At 48.3% G+C, this 14,483-nt stretch overlaps 1 long non-coding RNA gene and 2 other non-coding genes across 3 annotated transcripts; 2 read left to right on the top strand and 1 right to left on the bottom strand.

Moving 5' to 3' along the window:
* Positions 1–2,483: 2,483 nt before the first annotated feature.
* On the top strand, positions 2,484–2,644 carry LOC123842520 (U1 spliceosomal RNA). Its single transcript, XR_006790430.1, has one exon. It is a non-coding gene; the product is annotated as a U1 spliceosomal RNA (small nuclear RNA).
* Positions 2,645–2,736: 92 nt separating this feature from the next.
* LOC135363991 (uncharacterized) lies at positions 2,737–11,280 on the top strand. Its single transcript, XR_010410418.1, has 3 exons — positions 2,737–2,868; positions 3,592–3,741; positions 10,224–11,280. It is a non-coding gene; the product is annotated as an uncharacterized LOC135363991 (long non-coding RNA).
* Positions 11,281–14,059: 2,779 nt separating this feature from the next.
* Positions 14,060–14,273, bottom strand: LOC123841847 (small nucleolar RNA U3). The gene has a single exon (XR_006790305.2). It is a non-coding gene; the product is annotated as a small nucleolar RNA U3 (small nucleolar RNA).
* Between the last annotated feature and the right edge of the window lie 210 nt (positions 14,274–14,483).

Consider the following 14,483-nt stretch of genomic DNA (forward strand, 5'->3'; position numbering starts at 1 on the left):
CGCCCTGCTCCTTTCTGTTGCCTCGAGTGTCCTCCGCAGGAAGGTGAGCACGACTACCAGTGGCCTCCTGGCAAGTCCGGGCTTCCTCAGAGCCTTTCTGGGGGGTCTCATGGGTGACCCTGAGCCCGGGGCTGACTTCTGTTCCCTAGGGAGAGAGGGAAGCCATCTCTTGTGTCACATCTCTTGTGTCACATCCCTGGACTGCAACCCAGGCGCTAGAGGAGGGGCAGGGATGCCTAGCCCCCCTCCAGACACTGCGGGGCTGCTCCCGAAGACACCCCAGAAAGGGCTCCACTCACACACTTTTTTTATCTTACAGTTCTGAGGGTGCAGAGTCCCAACACGGCTCTCACTGGACTAAAATCCAATGTCCACAGGGCCACCTTCCCTCTGGAGGCTCTAGGAGAGGGTGGAAGTAAGTCAAGGTAAACCTCACTAAAATGCAGTCCTGAGGCTTCAGCAAGGGAGCTCCTCCGCCCTCCTTACCTCCTAGGGCATCGCAGCCCCCAGGGGAAGAGACTGATCTGACCTTACAGGGACTTGACATGCACATGGATAGGCCTCTACTATCCCGGCCAGAGTAAGAAACGCTAACCTTGTCCCCCAGGGAGTCGCCAGCACACTTCCAACCCACAGTTCACCCCGATGGACTTTTATAACAGCCTTCCCAACTGACCCTTTCTCTCCAAAAAGAAGAGCTTACCTCCCCTTTATTCTGGGGACTGGCCTATGGTTTTGCCACAGCTGTTTGTCCGAAATCGCCTTTCCCTTTTATTCCCCACGAATCCGGTTTTTGCTGGTAAAATATCTGGCAGTTTCTATTTTTTCGGTTAAGCAGACAGTGAGTCTCTCTGCCTGTTCCAGCTCCTAGAGGCCCCTCCTCCATGCTCAGCCCCAGCCCCAGCCCCCGCAGGCAGAGTCCCCCTCACACAGCCTCCTTCTGACCTCCCTCTCTGCCTCTTTGGGTTTTAAGACCCCTTGTCATTGCAAGGGGCCGCCTGGAGAATCCAGGATCATCTCCCCATCTCAAGGTCCATAACATAAGCACCTCGGCAGGGTCCCTTTTGCTGCGGGATGGAACATGGGCACAGGTTCCTGGCATTAGCATGGGCAGCTCCTAGGGAGGCAGCTCCTAGGGAGGGTGGGCATTATTCTGCCCACCAGCACACTATGATCTCAGGTGACAACTAAAGTTGTACGCCCCCTCTCCGCGCTCCAATCTTCTCTAATTTCAACAGTCCGGTAAAAGTAAACCACTACCTCAAGGCGCAACCAAGACAAAGGCAAATCAGCATCCTAGGGCGCTCCACCTATGTCCATACAATTGCCCAAATCTCTTCAAAGTGTTCTGTTTAGTTTTCCAGACCTGGCTGTTTTCCCTCCCAAGGCCGACTTTGACTGCAGAAATCCCATCCAGGGGGAAGCGCCCAGCGGTGGAGGGAGGGAAGGCGGTGGCAGAGTGGGGAGCCTGGGACCCCACTAACCCCCTGCGGAGAACTCTGAGCCTGGTCTAAGTGAGCAGAAGGGGTGGTCTCCTTTGGCCCTGCCCTCAACAGCGGGACCCTTGGGCGCCTCCCCGCGCGGCCACGAGGGGGCGCGCCATCCCTGTCCTAGGAGCCCGCGTGGTGAAGCAGCAGGCCCCGGGATGTTTTCAGCGTGTGGGGTGTTGCGGGCAGGTGTCAGCCCGAGGGCCCAGAGGTTGCGGACTTTTGGTTTCCCCCCTTCCCCCCGGGGTGTCCAGGACTGGGGGGTGCGGTGGGGACTGGTTTGAGCTCCACAGGTGCAGCCACCGCACTCCGTGTCTCCAAACCAGGTTCCCAGCAGAGGGAGAGAGAGGGCGCGGGGAGATGTATCTGTGCTGCGTCGGCTGGTGGAAAGTCTTCCCTCCTGTTCTTCTCTGGCTGGCGCAGCCTTCCCTGTGCTCGGCCGTGTGTGTGTGTGTGTGTGTGTGTGTGTGTGTGTGTGTGTGTGTGTGGAGGGTTTGGGGGCCAGAGCTGCAGGGACAGGGAGGAGGAGTGGTAACCAAATCAGGCTAGAGGGAAGGAGATGGAGGAGACTGGGAAGGTGAGGAAGGAAGCCAGGACAGGGGGAGGGAAAGGCGGGGAGGGAGGAAAGAGGAGGAGGAGGGAGAGGAAGAGAAGGAAGAGCACCAGCACTGAAATCCAAGGTGGGAGGGGAGCTGGGGGGCAGGGAGACGGGGTGGGGGTGGGGGTGGGGACTGAGGCGAAGCCCTTGACGTCACAGACGGGGCGGGTCTGATGTAAACCAGGCAACGTCGCGGTGCGGTTCTGCGCCTTAGAATTCGCGGGACTGAGGAAGTAGCAGCGCGGTTTCTTCCATCGCATTCGGAAGCGTCGGGTGGAGGCTGAGGATGCTTGGGACAGGAGTGGGTGCCGAGGGTGTTGGGGTGCGGCTGGGCGAGTGAGCGTGTGTGTCCGGTGGAAGGCGGGTGAGACTGGTGTGGGGCGGAGGCGGAGCGAGTCCCACTAACCTGGCAGGGGAGACGCCAGGATCAAGCAGGTGGTTTTCCCACGCGAGGCCCGTCCATGCCCCGCGGACGTGCTGACCCCTGCTATTTCCCCGAGTGTGGACACCTCGACTGCGTAATCTGTGGTAGTGGGGACTGCGTCCGCGCTTTCACCTGCTGTTGGTTGCTTAAAATAGCTTTTGTTTTCTTACTCCTTTTGTTTGTTTGTTTGTTTTTGTCTTTTCCCTGACTTTGGCTGATGACAGTGGCTGAAGAGGAAGCTCACTGAGGCGATACCTGGACGCTGAAGAAAACACCGCAGCTTTTCAGGGCTGCTTTCTTGAGAATCTGGGTTTGGCTGTGTCTCAATCAAAAGCCCGCAGGACAGTTTCTGTCCACAGGTCATACATCCCACTTTGGCTGTCGGGATTTTTTTCTGTTTCTCGCAGAGCAGTGTCTCTGCTTATATTTCAGTACGTGGTTTGCAGTCCCTGATACAGCGAAGGGGCTTTCTTTTCACTCCCCACGGAACACAGGGAGGCGTCCCTTCTCCTTCCTCCCTCCCCTCCCCACGTATCCCACCAGGCACCCTGCAAAGCCTCACCCAATCCCCAGCCTCCCTATCCTTGATTAGGCTACTTGGTAGCCTACCTAGTTCAGCCTTGCTCCAGAGGACCCTTCCGAGACTAGAGACGGTCCAGCTTGATATACTATTTATTTATTATAAGTTTATTTGTTGAAGTAATCTCTACACCCAAAGTAGGGATCGGGCTCACGAAACCAGATGGAGACTCCCGTGCTCTCTGGACTGAGCCAGCCAGGCGCCCCCTGACAGGCTTTTAGAGAGGCAGGTCTGCCTACTCCCAAAGGACCCTTGGGTTTGGCACCACAGACCTTTCCCAAACAGGAGGTTAGCTCTTGGACAAGGGGCCGTGGGCCTTCTGCAGCTCTCGGGCTCAAGCAAAAACTGTCCCTACTGCTGTAGCTGCTTTGCTTTGTAAATCTGAGCTTGAAGGGGTTTCTGGCTTCATGCTTTCAGCTGAGCTGGTGTTTTTTCTCTACTCCCTAAAGGCCTCTATTCAGAATCTACAACTGATGGTTTTCCAACTTTGATTTTCACTTAGGGGAGCCACACCACTTGGGACTCAGGAGCTGGTTTACTCTTCTGCCTGAAACGATTAAACAAAACAGCAACAGCGCCACACAAGATGCACGAAATGGAGATTTCCAAGATCCTGGGCATCAGGCAAAGGGGACAGCCATCCCGGACACAGGTGAGCGGAGCCCTAGAGCTGCTCAGAGGTCCTGGCTCCAGAGAGTTTCCAAGCAAGGCACTGGGGGGAGGGGAACCTGAAGAGGAGCCCCGTGGACCTCCTGGAATCGAGGACACTGATCTGAGAGACCCCAGGACTGAGTCCCAGGGAGGACAGAGCTGCAGGAAATCACTAGCCAGAGCTGTGGAGGGGCCCTGGGTTGGCATGGACAGCAAGTCAGGGGGCAATCCTTTGCACAGGGCCTGGTGCTCACACAGTGCTGGGAATAGAGACTGTGCCCAACAGATAGACTAAGCAACAGGAACCCTCTTAATTCGAGGGTTGCCTTCTTAACTACCTTAACTCTTCCAATCCGTGAACACACGATATCTTTCCACTTGTTTAGGTCTTCTTTAATCTCTTGCAGCAATGTTCTGTAGTTTTCAGTGTACAGGTTTTGTGCCTCCTTGACTCAGTTATTCCTAGATACTATTCTGATGGGTGCTTTTGTACATGGAATTGTCTTCTTAATTGACTTTTCCCAGTGTCCAATCCTAGGGTATAGAAACACCTGCTCTGTCTGTGTTGTACCCTGCAACTCTGCTGAATTAGGTTATGGACTCTAGTGGTCGGGTTGTGTGTGTGTGTACTTGGTATTTTTCTGTATACAGGAGCATGTCATCTGCAAATACAGATACAAATTGTCCCTTGAACAACCTGGGGCTTAGGGGTACAGAGTCCCACAATTGAAAATCTGTGTATAACTTCTGACTCCCCAAAAAACGTAACTACTAATACCCTACTGAAGTCTTACAGATAACAAAAACGGGGCTGATTAACACATATTTTGTATGTTACTTGTATTATATACTTTATTCTTTCAGTACAGTTAGAGTGAAAATATCATTGAGAAAATCATTAGGAAGAGAAAGTGTATTTTCTATATTTGTACTAGACTATATTTGTAAAAAAAAAAATCAACCCGTGAGCGGACCCACATTGTTCGGTACAATTCAAACCCATGTTGTTCCCCAGTCAACTATAGTTTCATTGCTTCCTTTTCAAATGTTTCCCCCTCATCTTCAGGTTTTTTTTTTAATTGATTCATAGTGGATTCCCCATGTGACATCAGTTTCACATGACACACAGTGATTGGACGACTCTATAAATTATGTCAGGCTGCCTACAAGTGTAGCTACCCTCTGTCACCACGCAGAGCTGTTACCTATATAATAGGAGATCTGTCCTCTAACATTTTTTTTAAATCTTCACGGTGGACGGTGTCTTGACAGAGTGTAGGAGTCTGTGCCCTCCCCTCCCCCCACCACTACCATGGGCCTTCTTCGGACTTTGCAGAGAGGAGCAGTGACACACAGGAGGTTCCTTATTTTAGGTCACTGCAGCCCCTGATCTTGGACCAGGATGCCCAGCCTAGGCCAGGGAAATATGGATTAGCAGGAACCCTTCTTTGCAAGCCCAGCTCCAATGTGAAGGACCAGAGCGCCCCTTCTAGGCCCCTGCAGGGATGGCTCAGCACCCAGGGCCTGGTCCTATATAGACAGCCAGAAAAGGGCAGATTCCCCTAAACCCAGCCCAAAGTGTTCCATTTAGACTCAGAAGAAGGTGAATAACAACACAGGCTCTTCCCTATGCTGAGCGGCGGAGGGGAGCATCGGTGCCAGTGCAGGAGGGAGCTGTTACCCTCAAGGTTGGTGGCTAGAGCCCACCCAGGGGACCAAACCTACTTAAGATCCATCCAGATCTTGCCAGCGGCTTCCATGGGTCCAGCAGCCCTCACTTCCTCCTCCAATCTCCAGCCACCTGGTGCCCCTGTCTTTGCCTGCTGCCCCCTGGTCTCCTTGGGCCACCTGGAGGGCCCCTCCCTTAAGTCGTCTGCCGCCTGGTGGTTTCCAGGGGAACTGCGGGGGCGGAGGCTGAAGGCACAGGCACTGAATCCCTGACTCCAGCTGGGAGGTCAGGAAACCAAGCTCTGAGTCACCACCTGCTGGGACTCCAGGATGTGGCCCCTCCCCAGGCAGTGTTTGCCTGGGGACCCCAGGACCCACTGATGTGGGACTCTCACCTTCTTTCTTTTTTTAGGTGAAATTTACATACAATAAAGTTCACCCATTGTAAAAGTACCCTACAATGACAGAGGTGTTCAGCTAGTGCCCTAGTTTGTTTCAGAGGCTTCCTTCACCTTCCCACACCCCGTCCAACCCCTCTACAGACAATCTCCGCTCCCTCCTTCATCCCCAAGCAACACTGATCTGCTTTCTGTCTTGGTCCATTGCTCCTTTCTGGACACTTTGCATAAACCGAATGAGACAATACGTAGTCCTTGGTGACTGGCTTCTTTCACTTAGCATCCTTTTCAGGTTCCTCCATGCTGTAGCTTGGATCAGATTTCTCTGCCTTTTGTTGCCAAATAGATGCCATGGTACAGATAGGCCACAGTTTTGTTTGTCCATTCACCAGCCGATGACCCTTTGTGTTGTTGTCAGGTTTTTCCTGTTGTGAATAACGCTGCCCCGAACATTTCTGAACGAGACTTGAGTGACATATGTTTTTGCTTCTCTCATGTAGATTTCTAGTTGTGGAATAGCTGGGACCTATGGGAAGCTTGTGTTAAACTTTTAAGAACTCTCAAAGTAGCTCCCAAAGGGGTTCTCTTATTTTACGTTCCCACCAGCAATATAGGACGGTCCAGTTTCTCCACATTCTCAGCACCACTTGGTATTGTCTTTGGAACATAAGCACACTAGTTGGTGTAAAATGGTACCTGGTTTTCCTTGCATTTCCCTGAGGACTAATAACATTGATTACCTTTTTATGTGCTTATGAACCACTTATGTGTCTTCTTGGGTAACATGTGTTTTCCAGTCTTATTCTGGCTTTAACAAATGTGTTGCTTCTGCTCATTGAGTGAGTTCAAAGTACTCTTGTCTCTTGTGAATGTGAGTCCTCATTGGGTATTTAATCCACAAATATTTTCTCTTAAACAGTGGCTACTCTACTCCTTTTCTCAGTGGTAAAGTTTGATGCAAAAAAGTTCTTCATCTTCAATTTTCTCTTACGTATCCTGTTCTTGCTGTAGTGATTTAGAACTCTTTGCTTAATGCAAATTCCTGACCATTTTCTCCCACGTATTCCTCTTGAACTGTTGTTTTGGCTCTTATACTTAGGTCTGTGACCATTTTGAGTTCATTGCTGTGTAAGGTGTGATTTCCAGCAACAACTGTGGGGAAGCTTTGTCCTGACAGGTCAGGAGAACCTGGGGGTCACTTGTGTTTTACAATTAGTCTCCCCCGGGCCAAGAAAGGGGATTTCACCCTCCTGCACCTGTTAGTGAAGGGCTGAGTGCCTTTGGGGAGGGGAGATACCTTGGGCTGGGGGTCATATACTGCATGTACTCCCCATTCTCTGGGACTGGGTACAAAGAAGCTCCAGAAGCCCCCAAAACAGTCCTACTCACAGGTGTCTTTAGAAGCACAAACACACTGAGAGCAGGAGAGGATAACACAGAAAGGACCACAGAGATCCCAGGGGATCTGGATTGGGTTCCTAGAGGGTCTCCTATGGGTGGGTGGGAAAGAGGACTCGCACACAGCAGGAACTCAGGAAACATGCCCAGAAGGGGTGGAGCAGATTGAAGGCATGTCCCAGAGTTTGAACTATTTTTGCCAACATGAAAATCATGGTATATGCCTGCTTCAAAGATGCTGGGGGAACTCATGCTGCCTCAGTGGGTAGAGCGTGCAACTTTTCATCTCAGGGTCATGCGTTAGAGCTCCACGTTGGTCATGGAGCCTAGCTGAGATTAAAATAATAATAATACATAAAAAATGAACAGGGGCATGCTTCAGGAATCAGAATTACTCCCCCTAAGGAAAGGAGGTGGCATCTACCTTGGTCCTTGCAGATCAAGAGCCATTCAGAGCCCTACAGAATCCTAAATGTACATCAACCCAGAGAACCTACACTTTTAATATTTGTTGGGTTTCCCGTGTGTGGTCAGAGGTCCACTGGCAGACAAAAGTTGACACGCTGAGCACAGAAGTAAACCAAGAAACAGAATATTACCTGGATGCACCACTTCACTGTCTGTCCTCACTGCAGTCTCATTGAAAATGGGAATGGGCAATCAAAATGCCTGGTATTCAACACAGGTTAAGAAAAAAATGGAAAGTTTGGGTTAACAGTTTAAATTATTGTGTCCTCAGATTGACTTTGATGGCAAGAGGAGACTCTGTTGATCGTTTTCTAGGTTCTGCAGGTGGAAATGAGGGGCTAAGGGACAAACTAATTATACTACTCAGAGTAACTTTGGTAACTTAGTATCTTCACACTTGACACAGTTTTCTTTCATTTTGTCTGATCCCATGTTCTCATGCTTGAGTCTAAACACATTTGTACGAGGAAGTTCATATCAATACCACACCTAAAATCCATACCACTAAATATCACAGTGTTTATTCCTAATGGTCCTTTAGGCTCATTTCTAACTGCCAGCAGCTACGTTATGGCTCACTCTCAAGGCAGCCCATTCTAGCCATGTGTGCACTTCTCTTTGGCCCCACCTCCAGGTTAAGCAGTGCATCTGAGCCGGCTCCATCACTGGGGGAAGGATGTAGGTCAGACAGGTAATAAAGAGAAATGGGGGGACTGGGAGTCAGCAAAAAGAAAGCACGCTTTAAGTGGGTTGATTCCAGAGAGGACCATTGCATTGCTTTTTAAAATGTTTTAATTTACTTATTTGAGAGAGAGTGCTTGAGAGAGCAGGAGTGGTGGTGGGGGGAGTGGGAGAGGGACAGAGAGAAGCAGACTCACCACTGAGCAGGGAGCTGGACATTGAGGCTTATCCCAGAACTCTGGGATCCTGACCTGAGCCACAGACTGACACTTAAACAACTGAGCCACCCACGTGCGCCTTGGTATTTCTAAGAATAATATGTTTAGCTTTCTCTCTGAAATAGGCACTGAGTAATGAGCAAGGCTGAGAGAAACCATGGTACCCATAGGCGCCAAGGTCAGATTGCCCAAAATGTACCACAATGGCATATTTGTGGGAAACAGAACGCCACAACGACCGCTGGTGCATGTTCACTCAGACTCCGAGATCTCTGAGAAAACTCGAGATTGCAGGGTTAAAAATAACCGGAAAGGATCAGAGTGAAATGCCCTTGGGATGTATGTGCTCTGTTCTAAAGTACACAGCAGAAGATGTTTCGTAGATAGGAAGCCAGCTGTAAACAGCACACTGTGCATTCCCTTCTTAGTTCTCTTATCCTGTGTTAAGGTCTGAGTACAATGGTGTTTACAACTGATGACAGCCAGTTACAGATTTCTTTACTCCTTCTCCACTCCCATTGCTTCACTTAACTAACCCTGTGTACATGGAAGAATGTGCCTTATTAAGCCCCTGCTGTAAATCATTATAGAGCTATATCATTGTAGAAGGTATATTAGATTATGGAAAATAAACCTCGGCACCTCGGGCTGTTTGCTCAGGGTCCCCTGTGCCTCGCTATACTGTCGTCTCTATTTCTCAGTTCCTTCACTGCCCCAGGTCCACGACTCTCTGAGGTCGACAATACTGAGTATTTTGAATTGAAGCTACTCGAAAAGAAACTGGTGCAAGGACACTCAAACTCTCCTCTGTCTCCCTGAAAGCAGGAAACCAATCTCTCATATGAAAAAGGCACCCCCCATACTAAGAAGTAAAAAGACATCCTTCTCACCAAGGACTTTAAAGCAGAGGTTCTAGATTTGGCGTAGACGCTCTCCAAATTAAAGTTCCCCAAAATCCCTCAGAAATGTATTGCCTCCTTGTCTAAAATGCATAAAAACTGTCTGCCTTAATACTTTATATTTCTTTAAAGTCTCAATTTCAATATCCCTTCTCCATGCGTATTCAATGTAAATTGAATCACTCCCACTCAGGTAAACTTAATTCTTACTTAAGCTGGAAGACAGGATGGGTAACAGAGGAACTTGTCCTTCCCTGCATACCTTTTCTGTGATCCTAATCTCTTAGCCAATGATTTGAAAGTGAAAGAAGGAACAGAATTATATACCTGGGAGAAAAGATTTGTCCCCAGGAAGGACTTTCTGGTATTTTTAACAATGGAAATATCTACATTGGATCCAAAGTCTCCTGAAAAGTATTTATTTATTTTTAAGTTGAACTTCTAATTTCAGTGTCCCCTGAAATTTAGATGTGGGTTCCCGGGGGGTATTTTAGGTGCCTCGACAGGGAAGCTTGCAGCCAAGGCCTGTGGGGGGGCTCTGCTGCCATCAACTGACAAAGGAATTTGGGAAAATCTCTTAATCTTTCTGGGACTCAGTTTCCTCATTGGTAAGATAAGGTTGTTATTCAAATTCTCCAAAGTCCCTTCCTGCTCAGTTTCTATGAGTACACGAAGGACTGAGGTGCCTGTTAAGCAGCCCTGGGGACTGCAGCTGAAACCTTACTTGGTCCCTTCACTGTGTGTCTCCTGCAGGAGCCTGAGCTGAGTCCACACTGAAAACAGAGAACGGAGGGAGCAGATGGAAGACAGAAAATCAGCAGGTTTGAAGGATGAGAATAACCCAAGGAAGGACAAGGCAATGGTGTTGAAGGAGGTTGCCAAAGGAAGTAAGAATAAGGAGAAGTTCAGTTCGGAAAAATCGGGAAACTGAGGAATGCATACAGCAGCATCCAACTGTGCAAGGAGCAGCCGGAGCTGAGCACGGAGAACTAGGGGAGTAACTTCGTCCACGGTGAACCTGTGCACCTGCTGAGGAGCCCCGCCAGATGGATCGGTGTTGGTTTGTACTGTTGGGAAACACCAATTCCAAGAGGAGGAGGAGGGGCACCTGCCTGGGTGGCTTAGTCGTTAAGCATCTGCCTTCGGATCAGGTCATGATCTTAAGAGTCCTGGGATCGAGCCCCGCATCGGGTTCCCTGCTCGGCGGGAAGCCTGCTTCTCCCTCTCCCACTCCCCCTGCTTGTGTTCCCTCTCTCGCTATGTCTCTCTCTGTCAAATAAATAAATAAAATCTAAAAAAAAAAAAAAAAAGGAGGAGGAGGATGTGACCATGAGGCTCTGCCCCAGACCCCTAGCTTTGACCTTGGAGCTGCTCTCACCGTGGATGTCCTCCAAGTAAGTGTGGGCTTAGAGGGTTCAGTGATATTTGGATAAGTGTTGGAGATGTCCATTCTTACTGCAACTAGTTCTGCCCTAAGGTCAGGAAGGGCCAGGGTAGGAGACCCTTGCCTCTGAGGCAGTGATACCAATAATATTCTTCTCAATTTATGGTATCAAAAGTCTTTACACATAATATGTCTTGACTGTGTGTTGAGTGTTTCATTTTCCTTAGTGTGTGTTAAGAAGTTGGAATTCTGACATCAATAAGATTTCACTGAGGAGGTCAAAGCAGTGAGAGGAAGAATGCAAACAAAACCTTGTAGCTCAGCACACCTGGATGGCTCAGTTCATTGAGAGTCTGCCTTCAGCTCAGGTCATGATCCCAGGCTCCAGGGATCAAACCCCATGGGCAGGGCGGGGGGGCTTCCTGCTCAGCAGTGGAGTCTGCTTCTCCCTGTCCCTTCCCCAGCTCTTCTCTATCTTTCTGTCTCTCTCACTCTTGCTTTGTGCCTCACTCTCTCTCTCTCCAATAAATATATGAAATCTTTTTAAAAATTGTTGTAGCTCTCCTAACCTGGGGTATGGTGGCAGTGCAGAGGATGGAGTGGGGATGGGGCTACGCCGAGAACATCTCTTCTTTTTTTTTTTTTTTGTAAAGATTGTATTTATTTATTTGAGACAGAATGAGAGAGAGAGAGCACATGAGAGGGGGGAGGGTCAGAGGGAGAAGCAGGCTCCCCACCGAGCAGGAAGCCCGATGTGGGACACGATCCCGGGACTCCAGGATCATGACCTGAGCGGAAGGCAGTCGCTTAACCGACTGAGCCACCCAGGCGCCCCTGAGGACATCTCTTCTTAATGACAGAACCATTGAGAGGAATCCAAGAGGACCGTCCTCTCTTCATCAGAGGTCACCACGGGGGAGGGTCATGGGGCATTGAGAGTGTAGGGCAGGCTCCCCTTTAAGGAAGGGTATTTGTTGCCTCCTGGAAGAAAGCAGAGAGCATTTCTGCAGGCTATTTGGGACAGGAATGTAGTTGAGATTCGAGATTTGCCACCACCTGGATCGGATCAGTGAAGGGATGTCTCTGAGAGCTTCCTCAGTGCTTGGTTTGGTCCTAGGAGTCATGAGTACAGAGATGAGTAAAACATTATCCCAATTCTCGTAGGGCTCTCAGTTGAGTAAGTAGAAGTCATGAGAAGTGTAGTGGTGGTCGATTCCTTGGAGGAAGTGGCCAGTGCTGCCTGGGGATGGTCTCAGTGGTTGTGCTGGTCTCCCTCTGTGTTTTCCAACAACTGGATGCCCTGTCCTGGCTCAGGGACCCTGGACCTCGACCCGATTTCAGCCTCTAGGACATAGCCAACACCTAGGTTCCATGTTAGCCCAAAGCAGTCAACACCGTGAAGCTCTGCAGAGGAAACTGCTGCTATCAGTAGCTCCCCCCTCTGTCTTGGCCAACTGAGGAAATAGAGGCAAGTTCGCTAAGTCTTCTAGGGTCCTCCTTGCCCTCATGATCAGTGATCTGTCTTTCTCTCTGTGAAGTTTAATGCTTTCTAGCTTCAGTATGCTCTCCCCACTGAAAAACTGTGGAAATATTGGCTAAATTTTAGATCAAGTAACTAGAGTGAAAAAGGGGTAAAGCAACATCCAAACTCCAGTGAGAAGGTGCAGAAATTCTTACACTGAATAATAATAGGACCAATCACTTTTAAATTCCAAAAATATTTATACAGTAATTCTGGAATAGACAACGTAAGTCTGTCGCTTTCTCCTTCTTCTTAACATTGCTTTGATAATTCAAGATGATTTGCATTTCCATATAAACATTTGGATCAGCTTAAATACTTACTAAAATATCTGCTGGAATGTTGATTGGCACTGTATTAGATGTGTTGATCAATTTGTGAAGAATGAACATCTAAACCATAATGAGTCTTCCAGTCCACCCCAAATTTTATCTCCCCATGTACTTAGTTCTTTAAATTCTTGAAGTAATGCTCTGTAGTTTTCAGTGTAATGTTCTGACACAGATTGTGTCTGATGGACAATGCAGTAGGAGAACTGGTCAAAAGACTTGCTTTTGAAGAAGAAGAAATGCTTCACAAAAGAAGATACACAAATGGCCAAAAGGCACTTGAAAAGATGCTCCGCTTGAAACCACTTACTAGCATAAAGTTGAACAAAAATCAAAATGACTTCACTAACGTCTCCGCAAGGCTCAATTTTAAACGAAGTAACCTTTTCCTTCTCTTCTGCAAACCTCCACTCCGACCTTCTAAGCCTTTTGTTTCAGGAGCCTGGTACCACCCTAAAGACATGATGAAGGAGGCTGGCAGCACCACACAATTTCTGTCAAAATAAACCACCCCCCTGCCCCTGCCTCCGGGGGGAGGGGACTTACAGTTTTCAGGGCCTTGGCCTGTTCTAGCCTCCTGTCCCCCGAAAAGCAATAAAGCTATTGTTCCTCAATATTCCAAACTCTATCTTTGTCTTCTATTTTTGCTCTGAAGCACAGAGGTCAGTTTTCGACAGCACACTCAGGCATTGGGGTGATAAATTAATACTATAGAGAGTTACCATTACACCTCCATCCCCGTGGCTAAAAAAACACATGTGGTGAGGATGTAAAGTAACTAGAAGTTGCATACACTTGTGGGAATGAAAAATGGTCCAACCACTGAGAAAAGCTGAACCACAGGTCAACATTTACCAATCACATCAACAGCCGTTCCTCTCATAAGTATATACACAATATGGCCGCACAAAAAACCGCACATGAATATTCATCATAGCTTTATTCACAATGGCTAAACCCGGGAAACTACATAGATGTCCATTAATAGGTGAAAGGACAGACAGAATATATCCACACAGAGGGATACTACTTAGCAATAAAAAAGTTTGAACTGGTGATCCATGTAGTAATATGGATACATTTTAGACTCCTTAGGCTGCAGAAAGGAATGTAGGCATACAAGAGTTCCATTTACATAATGTTGTTAAAAATGCAAGCCCACTTTGATGCCAGTGGTTGCCTGGGGCTGGGGGTGAAGGCAGTGAGGGACTTCAATGGGGCCACCCAAGGGAAGCTTTGACGTAGAGGAAATGCCCTGTGTCCTGAATGGAGCAGTACTTTCAATTGTATGTACATCTGTGAAAATGCATTCAGTAGTACAGTTTATCTTTTTAAATTTTTCTTTTGTTGAGAAAGCACTCACACTGCGTCCTCTCTCTCTTACTCCTCCACAGGAGGAGGAGAACGATCATCAATGGCAATTGGCAGTTGTGGAAACAACACCTAAAGCCAGCTTCATGCTCAGGAGAGAACACTGCACCTCCTCCTCATGGTTTCGGGTACTCTACACGTTCAGAGAAACTTCTGTAGTAACAAACTGTAGAAATGATCCCTCAAAGTATAGTCTTAATTGTACACTTTAAAGTGATGCAGTCTACTGTACCTAAATTATACCTCAGTAACATTCATGTAATAATCTACTGTATTTCTCCATACTAGCAGTGAGCATTTAGAAAGTGAAATTAAAAAAAAAAAAGGAAATGAAATTCAATAGACAGAATAGAGATGCAAGTCCACCACAATTAAATGCATAAGAACACATATAACAAAGATCCCTG

Source organism: Mirounga angustirostris, unplaced genomic scaffold (genome assembly GCF_029215605.1).
Source record: "Mirounga angustirostris isolate CCGP_5_RB_7025 unplaced genomic scaffold, mMirAng1.0.hap1 SCAF_4, whole genome shotgun sequence".
NCBI classification, from domain to species: Eukaryota; Metazoa; Chordata; class Mammalia; order Carnivora; family Phocidae; genus Mirounga; species Mirounga angustirostris.